The sequence below is a fragment of the Protobothrops mucrosquamatus genome, unplaced genomic scaffold (genome assembly GCF_001527695.2).
Source record: "Protobothrops mucrosquamatus isolate PMUCROS unplaced genomic scaffold, P.Mucros_1.0 scaffold4326, whole genome shotgun sequence".
In the NCBI taxonomy this organism is placed as follows: Eukaryota; Metazoa; Chordata; class Lepidosauria; order Squamata; family Viperidae; genus Protobothrops; species Protobothrops mucrosquamatus.
In genome coordinates, this window is record NW_015390240.1 from 44,996 (window position 1) to 57,961 (window position 12,966).

Below are 12,966 nucleotides of genomic sequence, written 5' to 3' on the forward strand. Positions count from 1 at the left end.
GAAGAGCCATGTCTTTAGGGCGCGGCGGAAGGAGGGGAGATCCGGGATCACCCGGATCTCTGGGGGTAGTTCGTTCCAGAGGGTGGGGGCTCCCACCGAGAAGGCCCTCCCCCTGGAGGTCGCCAGCCGGCACTGTCTGGCTGACGGCACCCTGAGGAGACCCACTCTGTGGGAGCGTACCGGCCGATGGGAGGTAATCGGTTCTTCAGGTGGACCAAAGCAGGTTCTTTGTTGTGATGTTTGTTGCCTGTTGACTATTGAAATAGATGTTTGATAACAACATTGACTAAATTAAGCTAGGATATTTCAAAACAAGCAACACCTCAAAGAGCAACCTGCGAGATCCTTAGATTCCCTGAAATTATGTAGAGCCTCCAATTTCTATACCATCACCACTTGATGTTGCTTATGGGGAGGGACACCTGTGGGAGCCGGGCAGGGTTGGGGGAGATCCAGGGGGTCTATGGCGGGTGAGATGGTGGGCTCCCCAATGGCGGCTCCAGGCTGGCTGGCCTTAGGCCAGTGATGGTGAACTTTTAGAGACCACGTGTGCTGGGGCGATGGCGCGTGCCCACAGAGAGGGCTCCACGTGTCACCTCTGGCACGCATGCCATAGGTTCACCACCACTGACATGGGACATTATTTCATTGAAGACCACTTCAAAGATATTGACCCAACATCCAGGACTTTATAATGCATTCATGTGAAGCTATTGCATAGATGACTGTGTTCTTGAGCAAGAAACAAGTTAAGATGGGTGAGAGGATTTACAGAGATGGAAAACCAAAGGAATTCAAAGCTTAAAAAAATATGAGGGTGTCAAAAGAGGAAGCCATAAATTATGAGTTTGCCCATGTAACTCTCAGCTCCGTGGTTTAGTGCAACTACCAATGGAAAGTGTAAAGAGAGAGGGCAGTAGACCCTTTCCCCCAGCTTCTTTTCCCACCAAGGAATATCTGCAAGCAGGCAGTTGCCAACTTTTTTTTCACAGCAAGGGTTCTCTGTCTCCTTCAGCTACTTGATGCCACTTCTGTCATCAAACTTTTCCCCAGTATGCCAATGCAAAGAGTAAGCAAATATCTGTTATATCTCCTTGTCCTGGCCAAAAAGTCATGAGATTCTGAGAGGATAATGCATAAACTGCTGGTCAACTTTGGGTAGAGGTTGGCTTGTGAGAGCAATGATTTGGGTGGGCATGGAGAAGATGGATGCAAACATCTTGCGGGTCAAAGAAGCTTTTGTGTCTAATCCCAAAGCAGCAGGGATGGGATCCTGCTCTTTGCCACCATCACCTTATTTATTTATTTATTTCCTCCATGGATGTTTTTGGCCCCAGTAAGTCCTCGTTGCTGTTGATATGACGTTTACCCTGTGCACAGATCTGCCCAAGGGACAGCTCAACTGCATGTCGCTCCCTGGCTCCAATTTCCAAGACCTTGCTCTGCATTGTTTATGGCCAGGGGGATTCCCTTCAGTGCGCTTGCGGTGGGCAAAATCGAGGGCAGAAGAAACCGACATGGGAAGCTTCTCCAGAGCTATTCAAATCCATCGGGGTGCAGATGTTTCCAATGGGACTTCCTATATCTGCCTGGCTTCCCATCCAGCCCTGCGAAAGGATGCCATTTGCAGGACCACTGTCTGTGAGTACCAACCTCCTGCTATTCTCAGAGACAGATGTTGAGACTCCCAAATGTCGATGCTGAAATGCTAACTATGCTACAGCAACAATCTATGATTAATTAAACTTCCCCTTCTTTTCTTTTAATGAAATGCAATTTTGTTGTTGTTGTTAATTGCGAAGTCGTGTCTGACCCATCGCGACCCCATGGACAACATTCCTCCAGGTCTTCCTGTCCTCTACCATCTTCTGGAGTCCATTTAAGCTCATGCCTACTGCTTCAGTGACTCCATCCAGCCACCTCATTCTCTGTCGTCCCATTCTTCTATTGCCCTCGATCTTTCCCAGCATTAGGCTCTTCTCCAGTGAGTCCTTCCTTCTCATTAGGTGGCCAAAGGACTTGAGTTTCAACTTCAGGATCTGGCCTTCTAAAGAGCAGTCGGGGTTGATCTCCTCTAGGACTGACCGGTTCGATCGCCTTGCAGTCCAGGGGACTCGCAGGAGTCTTCTCCAGCACTGTAGTTCAAAGGCCTCAATTCTTTGTGCAATTACAGGGACAAAAAACTCTATGCAGTCAGGGTGGTTATAACCTCCTTCAGTATTCAGGCACAGTTCCTTCCTTCCTTCCTATCATAGATTATAATAATTTGTTGGACTCCTCTTTATGATAATGTCCCTGGCTCATTCATTAGTCTTATTTATGAAAGGTTATCTTACTAATAATCACGATTATTAGGAATCCTAGGAAGTACGCCAAGGCAAGCTGCCTCTGAAATCTTACCAATTCATTTCAGGGGTTCCAAAAGGGAGCCTGGCCTGCAGTGTCATAGCGACCAAACTGAATGAATTCCTCATGTTGACCTGTGACTGGCCAGGGGGAAACCCTCAGGTGACGCTCTGGTGGAGAGACTGGAGGCATCATGTGCTGGGAGGCACGAAACCATCACACAATGTTTTTATCATGAAGCCCAACACCACCCTTGGAGGCAAGGCGTTCACCTGCATGGCAGCTCACCCTCTGTGGGCAAGAACTGCTGAGTGCCATGTCCATCTGGGTAAGCAGATAAATATGGGTCAAGAAAGAATAACAGAGTCAAGGGAGGACTGCCTGGCTCATTGCAGTGTGAAGGACACTGTTCCATTACCTGTCCCAAGCTGATCCCTTCCTCCCTGTCTCTTTATTCAGTCACAACCAAATCATGTAATCGAATTGTCCTCTAGTGCTATACTTGGCCTTCCCTTTGATCTTGGGCTCAGTCCTAGATATCCTCCAATTTGAAAAGATCACGGAGCCAATGGTGAAGAAGCCTCTTCTTGAGAATTTGGAGGATTGTTGCAAAGCAGGAAAAATTCAGAGAAAGTAATTTTTGGAGGGCTGGCTAGATATTTTGAGAACATGAAGAACTACTTTGGCAATACGGCTGCCACTGTGGACTTTGCTGGTCATTTACTAGAATGTTAATGTACAAGGTTGTTCCCATTGGGAAGGTGTTTCAGGCAAAGCATCCATCTGGATGTTGAAGGTCCAGAGTCGTTGTGGGGTGGAGGGAAAGGTCCCAGCCTGGTTACTGCTCTTCTTCAAGCTGATGGTTTTGAGACTTAGTTTCTTCTACTTTGCTTTGTTTTATGCACAGAACCCCCCAAGCTTATGGTGGAACGGTCCAAGGTGTCATTGTTTGAAGGCAGTGAGGTCCAGTTGGCCTGCTTCCTCCAAGGTGCTTATTTGGGCTCTGAAGTCTTGTGGTACAACAATAAGAACCAGCCTATTACAGCAAACACTAGGAAATACCATCTTCAGCAGAAGAATACCTGGTTTAATTTGACCCTCCAGGACATAGAATGGATACGGGATAGCGGCATTTACCGTTGTGCTGCCATTAATGCTGTGGGCAATGACTCTGCCACAATCAGCCTCCAGGTAAAAAGTAAGTTGAATAACAGAATAACAGAGTTGGAAGGGACCTTGGAGGTCTTCTAGACCAGTGGTTCTCAACCTTTTTAATGCCGCAACCCCCAACCGGTCGTACGTCGAGGACTAAACTGGTCGTAAGTCGAGGACTAAACCAGTTGTAAGTCGAGGACTACCCAACCGGTCGTAAATCGAGGACTTTCCCTTCCCGTGAGCACCGCGCATGCGTGGCTCCGCCCCCTGCGCCGGCCGAGGTGTAGCTGGCAAGCGGCAGAGACGGAGCAGGCCGACCACCAGCTGGCCCAGCTCAAGGGAGGTAAGGCACCCGCCAGAAAAGGGGGAAAAAATGGCGGACAGCCTTGCTTGGCGACCCCCGTGAAATGGTCGATCGACCCCAAATGGGGTCGCGACCCATAGGTTGAGAACCGCTGTTCTAGACCAACCCCCTGCTCATTTCATACCATACCATTTCAGACAGATCTCTTCTTAAAAACCTCCAGTGTTGGAGCATCCATACCTTCTGGAGGCAGATTGTTCCACTGATTGTTCTCTCAGGAAATTTCTCCTTATTCTAGGTTGCTTCTCTCCTTGATTAATTACCATCCATTGATTCTTGAGGTGTACCACAAAACTCCTTTAGATCGCTCAAACCCGGGGAAGCATAAATCCATGGAGTGGGAATACCATATCCACATGTGTCTTCCAATTTCTCCAAGTTTTCTTCCCCTGCAAATGAGGATCCTGCTTCTATAACTTCTTATGATTTTTTATTTTTTTTTTCTAATTTCTTTCAATGATTGTTTGCACTTTATTGCCATGGGACAAAGGGGGATCCTGTCAATCGTTTTTCTCTTATGCCTTTGCTTCCCAAACTAAAGATGCCCCATGGAAGAGGGAGGGATTCTAGAATGCTAATTCGTAAACAAACAACAACCATATGCCTTTTCTTTTCTTTGCAGAATACCCCAACCCACCCAATGTGACAATTAGCAGACTGATGTACACTCGCCCCCGTACAGAGGTGGAACTGGAATGGGAAACTCGAGGCTCAGGAAACCTGACTGGCTTTGTAGTCCAGAGGAGAGAAGCAAAAAAGACCGGCCCAAAGCAGATGACCAGCAGCTGGGAAACAGTGGCCAACAACATTGACCCTGATGTCCGTGGCCGAAAGTTGGGTGGTCTGGATCCCGCAGTGGTGTATGCTTTTCGGATCCTTGCTGTTAACCATCGTACCACTGGGTATCCCTCTGAAATGAAGACCCCAGGTGCATTCAAGTAGCTAGCTCTGTTGATCACATTCATAGGCGTATGGAAAACCAGCTGTTTTGGAAGGTGTTCTTCTAAAGGAAGAGGTGGCAGTTGAGCATTTAGATGAGAGGATCAAGCCGGTCCTTTCTGCATGCAGGAGATAGTGGACTTCATTGGGGATGCCAGGAAGAACAGCAGGTTATGTATATGTGCCATCTATACATCCACCTCTTTTTCTATGAGACTTTGTGAGGTAGTATAATGTAATTATGGTTAATTATAATACTTTATGATAATGAGCTGGATAATTAGGCCTACTTATGATAAATTATGACAAGGTGCATGACTAGGACTAGTTATAATAAATTGTAGTCCCACCTTAGGTATGAAAGCCAGCTAGGTGACTTTGGACCAATCACCAGGAGACTGTGAGTTCTAATCCCAATTTAGCCATGAAAGCTAGTTGGTAACTTTGGGCCAATCACCAGGAGATTGTGAGTTCTAGTCCCGCTTTAGCCATGAAAGCCAGCTGGGTGATTTTGGGCCGGTCACTCTCCCTGAGCCCCAACTCACTTCATAGGGTTGTTATTGTGGGGAAAACAGCAGGCAGAAGGAGTGTTGTGTTGTTTATCTTCTTGAATTATTTGTAATAAATTAGCAAAATAATTAGCCTTGTCCCTTCTCCTTATCAAAGCCTGGGTTGCCTCAGTTGCTGGAAACCTCCTTCCCAGAAAGATAGTTATGAGCTAACTAGGAAAATATGGCTGACCTGATCAAAGGCAACATTCCATATTCAGTTCTGAGTGCTCTTCAATTTAAAATAACTATAACAATTGCTATTAGAAGATGGTGATGGTGGCAGTGGCGGGGGTAGAATGGCCAGAAAGAACCGTTTCTGCCATTGTTTCTTCCAGAGCATCTGTTTTGAGTCTCTCTTTGCCTTCTAGTGTGCTATCTCTGCATTTGGTGCACCTCAGTTTCTCCTCCGTGTGTCTTGCTCTGTTGCATGAGAGCTGCCGATCTTGGTCATGTGGGTGGCTGCATGCTACTCTCAAGGTGGCGATTGGGGTGAGGTGCGTGGAGAGATGGTCTTTGACAGGATTTTCATCTCTGTATGACATCACTTCTTAATTACATGACGAAGTTCATCTTTCTTGCTTCGCATTAGTCTTCTTTTTTTTGGGGGGGTGTACTTCACCTTCTTGGAATGTACTAAAAGGATCCTTACAAAATAATGTACGGGCTTGTTCTCCTGATTGTGGTGAAAAATCTCTGCCCATGTTGACAGATTTGTGCTCTTGCTATAAGATTGGCCAAATATAAAGAAATGAAAGGTCCTTATGCAGCAGAAAAGACCTGGCCTCTTGATCAGATGGGTATTCAAGTTTGCGTCTTCTTGCCTTCCTCTGAATTAATAAGCACATGGGAATGCTGATTTATGAAGAGTACCCATTGCTTAGAGCAGGGGTAGGCAACCTTGGCTCTTTTATGACTCATGGACTTCAACTCCCAGAATTCCTGAGCCAGCCATGCTGAGGAGAAATGGAGAGGTTTCCAAGCTGAGCCATGGTGGCTCAGGAATTCTGGGAGTTGAAGTCCACGAGTCATAAAAGAGCCAAGGTTGCCTACCCCTGGCCTAGAGGGAAAAAAAGTACAATACAATTTACAATTGCGTAGAACCTCCAAGTCACCTTGAACACTGTATGTAGACAATTAGCAGGTGGCCCTCATGTCATTGTGACCTAGTTGGAGAAGAACAGGAGAAATTCAGCAACATTGCCTGTTCTTGACGTGCTATTTCCTTCTGTGGCCGAGTTTTGTCCTGCAAAAGCAGGATTTGATCAGACGGCACAAGAGCAAAATTGCCTGTTTTTCTGACCTCGGCCTTCTTGGTGATTTTGAGCGAACGCTGCCGGGTGCGAACAAAGATGGCCGCCTCGTCCTTTCTCCTCATAAGGGCAGCAGCTGTTGTAACAAGCAAGCCTGGGTGAGGTTTGGGGAGAGCCTTTGGAAAGTGCAAAGCAAAATGAAAGGCTCAAGAACAACAAGCAAAGTCTTCTCTTGAAAAAACGGAGGCGATTGGAAACAGATGCGGAGTGGAAGATCCGCTCGGAGAACCGAAAGGCCAGAAAGGAGTTTGTGTAAAGCCTCATTGAGGTTTCCTTTGGCAGAGAAAGAATCGTCCCAAGATGCAGAGTTGCCGAGAGCAAGAACGACTTGTTAACATGAGAGTTCCGTAATTGGATCTCCTGATATTTTAAGAAAACAGCCCTCTTTAAAATTAGCTACAGGCAAAAGAGGGGAACAATTTAATCAGGACAGAGGCCCTTGATTAACCTCATTCCCTTTGACATTGCCCAAGCCAGTTCCTCTCCTAAAAGCTTTAATCTCTTTGCCCAGGAATGGAGCGTGGGGGAAGGGAGGAAAATGTCCTATTGATCAGGTACTTTGATGATGGTTTGCCAACAAGGCTCCTCAATTCAGACAATTACCACCTTCACACCTAGCAAAGGTGGTTTCTAAAGCAGACCAACAGTAGGGCTATTTCATGTGCAAGGTCAAACTATATCTCAAGGAAACAGCAAACCCAAAGTAATGATTATCCTATACAATCATTTACCACAGATATTTCCAGGAGAGATAATATTTCTTTTTGCTTAAAGGTGAAGGGAAAGAAGTAACATAAAACACGCTAAAATTTGACAAGCATACCAGGAAGCTATTGCAGAAAGAATAATCCCATGGAGAGTTTCTTGGTCCCTACAAAGAACCTTATTCTAACTGAACTATATAATTTAATTTTAAAGAAATTAAGGGCAAACTGTGCTGCTGGCATGCTGAAAAGTGGACATTCACTTCACAGCCTCTGAGGTTGACAGGATTCCTATAGGTTTCTTAGAACAAAAGAGTGGTAGCTGTTGGCAATCCCTGGAGCTTTGTTCAGAAATGTGTCCATCTGAAAATCAAAGATGCTGAAGTACTGTATTAGAAGACGTTGTTGACTCAATGGTGGGTCATCATTTGCCTTCTGATAAATAAATATCCTCCAACTAATCCACCTTGGCACCCATTTTATAAACAATAAGCCCATGGAGCTCAAACTATTGCTTCTAGAATCTTCTTCTTAAAGAATGAAGCAGATGTGCCTCTGCTCCTATAAACCTCTAGCCAGATGGTGAATTTGATGAGCTGAACTTCAACCCATCTGGAAATCATTGGGCAAGAGAAGGAGGGGCTAAAATAACAGAAAGCACATCTGGCACATCATTCTCCAAAGCCTTGAAGAGCTGGTCCTGGTAGAGCTCCACTGCCTTCATCTACTGCTTCTTCTCTCTTGCAGCTGACCCTCCTTTCAATGCATATCCTGTGGTGATCGGTGCTGCTATGGCAGGAATGATTGTGGCCACAGTCATCTCTCTCCTAGTTTTTCAATACATCATTCGGAACCGGGAGAATAATCCAAGTGAGTGGTAGTTGCTGTGGGGGCAATTGGCAGCTCGGTTATGGGACCTCTGAAAATCCTTCCTCAATTTTTTTTCAAGGACAAAAAGTCAGAAATTGTCGAGTCACCCACTCATCTTTCTGGGAAGTCATTTCAGTGGTTGTCTCATTACTTTAGTTCTGCCAGCAAGCCAAAGATTCTGAGATGGCTATGGTTTGTTTCTCTTCCCATTAGCAAGTTTTGCGCATTAAAGACCATATGATAATGCAGCAATAGATAGCAATAGCACTTAGACTTATATACCACTTCATGGTGCTTTACAGACCTCTCTAAGCAGTTTACAGAGTTAGCATTTTGTCCCCCAACAATCTGGGTCCTCGTTTTACTGACCTCAGAAGGATGGAAGGCTGAGTCAACTTTGAGCCAGTCAGGATCAAACTCCTGGCAGTGGGCAGAGTTAGCCCACAATACTGCATTCTAACCACTGTGCCACCACGGCTCTTGCATGAATACTGAAAATATCACTAAAATAATGGAAAGTGTATTGTTCAATAGTTATACCTCAGCAGAGAGCCATCATTAAGCAGAAATTGTATTTACCCCTAACAGCCCTAGCAGGATGGAAATACGATGTTCTGAGCTGGTGCTTGTGGAACATAATTGCAAATTCTCCCTACAAGATAGGACATGGCATTGCCAGGGCAAGAATCTCTCTAAAGTCCTTGTTAATATACCCTTGAATAGTTTAGCTGTTCTTGCAGATTAGTTTCTAAAATGGGATTTCTTTCTCCTATCACATAGGGTTACATGACCTGCTCTTCAGAATGTAAGTGACACCTCATATTTTTTTCCTTTCAGTCTCTTATTCCCCCACCCCTTTCTCCCTTTGAATTCTTGCTCTTATACCCTCTCATCAATCTACAGTCCTGTAGCTATCTTGGGTTATAATGCCAGTGATCTGCAGATAACCCAGGAGCTGCAGTTCAACACATCTAAAGAAGACCTATTTGAGAAAAGCTGGTTAATATTTCCAGCCATCTATACCAAGTAGAATCTTCTGAGCTGCCTCAAAGTGTGTAGTTCGTATTTTTCCAGAACTTTAGATCACCGTGGATCTAAAGTTAATCTGGCATCGATATTTAAAGAGAGATTTAGATAACTTAGACATGTATACACACAGGCATGCTTTACCATTTGTTTATTTGTTTAATCCATTGATATTGCTGCCCAATTCACAAATTATAACTCTGGGTGGCTCATGTAGGATTAAAACCAGTATATTCAGACAGAATGAAAAAGACAAGAAAGCATGATACATTCAAGACCAGCCCACAATAATTAAATCACATTCATTGCAGATAGGTTTATTGACCACTCTGGCTCACTGCCGGGGGGGGGGGGAGAAGCTTGATCTTCAAATCTTTATGAGAAAAGCTTTCTTTCAAGTACTTCTGACAGTAGCTAGACTGGCCACCTTTTCCAGCTTTCAAGATGGTGGCTATAGCAACAGGTAGTAGGGACTAGCAATGGAATGTAATGGAAAGGTAAATGATGAGGTAAAAGGGGGAGGAGTCCACAACTGAGTAAGAGGCTTAGAAAGGATCCACCCTAACTTATCAGGCAGGAAAAAGTGATGGTGGAAGTTTTCTACTTTCACAATTGCAAGATTCTATTAATGCCGCCTTACAATAAAGTAAAATTAGCTCATCTGCTCATGTTCCCAGTCTGGTCTACCTCATAAGGCCAGTGTTGGGATTCAAATATGGGAACAACCGGTTCAAATATGGGAACAACCGGGATTCAAATATGGGAACAACCGGTGTGTGGATGCCGCTTCCGGAAGTCCATTCTGGGCCTGGGCAACAAAAAAATAGCTACCGGTTCTACCGAAGTGGTGTGAACCAACTGAATCCCACCACTGCATAAGGCCGATTATAGGTCAGTGCATCTCTCCTCCTTAGGGCTGGAGCTGAAACTCGTGAACAAATCAGGACTCCAGAGGATGCTGAGATGCCAACAGGGATTAGCGATGCAGCCAATGAGCAAGTTGAAGAAGCGAGCGAGCAGGTGGGAGAGACTTCCACAACAACTGGAGAAACACCAGCAGGTAAACCCCTGATTAATCTCAGAGAAGTCTCAGCACATTACCTTATTTGAATGAATCAATTCAAGAGCAGACCTTGAAACATGGCTATTCCAACAAGCGGGACTGGCCTAGGGTAATTTTTAAGAGGGGTTTTTAGAGGAGTTTTTAATTATATTTTAAATTAGACAAGTTAAATATTTCATTTTAATTAATTTTAAATTTTGTGTTGTTATTGGTGTTTTTAATTGATTGTCAGCCGCCCTGAGTCCGCAAGGAGAAGGGCGGGATATAAATTCGAATAATAAATAAATAAATAAATAAATAAATAAATAAATAAAACATTTCCTTAGCAACAGTGGAAAAAAAAAACCCTTGAAGGTGGAAAGTTTTGCCAAAGGTCTTCCTGGTTGCTGCATCTTTGGGTATTAGAGAAGGAAATCAAAATTCTGCAAGTAAATGTGTCTTTGGGGGTAACACCCAACTCCTGCTTTCCTAGGAGGTTACATCACGCAGGTGTGTCCTTGAAGATATATTTCCTCTATGAATCAAAGTTAATGTGTAGATTGGCCCCAAAACCTTTTTGTCGATAGACTCAGTTCCATGCTCAGCTACAAATTTCCCAGGTAAAGTAGCAAATCCATATATTTAATTTTTTTTAAAAAGGGGGGGGGGGAGAGGCTATTTAAAACTTGATTACCGAAAGAATGTTCAAATTTGCAAGCTGTTGTTTAAACTGAAAAATAGCTGGCTTATTTTATTTTTGGAAGAGAGAAATAGCCAGCTCCTCAAAAGGCATAAAAATAGCTTCCTTGTTTCTGTAATCAAAGAGAGATTTGATACACGGCAGAGTTTCGTAAGGGTCTTGATTGCTTTCAGATTTTCAGTTTGTACATTGGCGAAGGTATCAGGCTCCCCTTTTGTCTGGTCATCCATCCCTCTGTTCTGGCCTTTTGTTCTAGTCTAGAAGACCATGCCCCTTGAAACACATTGATTAGCAAACAAACCTCCTTCTTCTCACTTGTTATTGGTGGGCCCTGATCATCTGTTGATGTTGAACCTGAATCTGGAAACCATTGAAACCAAGAATGGAAACAGCTGGGTTTCAGAATTTCTACTTAGAGAATGCTCCTCTTCCATCAGCTCATCGGCACTTACCATATATATATATATGATTTGTTTTCTGCAGAGGCAATTCAAGAGGAAGCTGTGGTGACCTCAGAGGATCCATCAAGGGCCCAGGAAGGTGTGCCAGCCCCCAGTCCTCCTCCCCAGGATCCAGTTAATGTTACAATCACAGTGACAGCCACCCCATGACTACCAGGAAATCTGAATCCTTAGCAGTCAAGGTAGGATAGGTTGATTAAAGATCTCCTTGATCAGCAAAAGAAAGAAAGAAGCACAGGGAATAACTCTGGTGCCCAGGAGAGCTTGTAGGTGTCATTCCAGTTTTTATGTTACGCGAGACCTTTCCAGACAAGGACTTTTTGGAAAAATAGAAGACCCTATCCGAAGAAATTTCATTGTCCCCCCCACAGAACCAAAGTGCATCTTTGAGTAAGAGCTATTTTGCAAAAATAGGAGGGGGTGTTTTTCTGTAAACTGACAAACTGGCAGGAAAGTTACAGTATGGGATCAGGCATAATAAGCTAGATAACTCTGAGGCAATATATTTGCCTGGGGTTGCAGATGTTGCGGAGATCACAGTTGGGCCACTGGAACAGAACTCGTGGATCAACAAATGCTGAACTTTTTGTTAAGAACCTTTTTGGTGATCCTGTTAAACTGCTTCATGCACTGGTATCAGAGACATCTTGCTGTCTTCAGGATGAAAAAATTTGAATTGCGTGGAAGTAAAATGAGCCCGTGCTGTTTTGAAGCTTTGCCTTCTTTTACCCTCATCATCCTAAGATACAACAGATAAATTGAATTAATTAGATGTTTAAATACTCCAGAAAGAAAGCTCATTACACCATATCCCATAATTTACAGGGCTTGGTGTAAACATTTCATTATCTAATTATGGCTAATTAGTTTGTGTCTAATTGAAGGAGAAACCACCAGGTCCAATTGGTCACTGCTGATTTACAGCTACCATAAATACAACAACATAATTATTGTGTGAAAATAGAAAATTGAGATACCACACTCTGGTTTTGGAAAAGGGTATTGTGTTTCAGGTAATAATGAGGTTGGAAACCACATCCATATTGGTTCTAGGTAAAGTTTCTCAATATTCTCCTTCTTCTTCTTTTTGGATCAGAAAGAGATAAAAAAAAACTGGAAATGAAACTGAGAATTCTTTGGGACAAAATTCATTCAGTCTATACAGCATCTTTTTTTTCCTTGCTGTTTATATAAATTACATTCAAGAAGCAGTGTGACTCATTTTGTTTAATCTGTAGGAATTACCAACACTTAAGTTTGGAGAGAATAGTCCCAGGAAACAAATTAATGTTATGTAGATCTGAGCTGCAATTTCTCAGATTTTATTCCAAGAATATTTCCAAGCTTTTCCTGGCTTCCACACAAAAGAAAAAAAAGACTTGTATATGGTTCCTTTCTTCCTTCTTCAATAGAAAGTCTGACTCAGTCTTCTCTTTTTCTCCCCTCAATTATCTGGAATGACATCAGCTTCAGCATGAGAGGAATGACAAAAATTCAG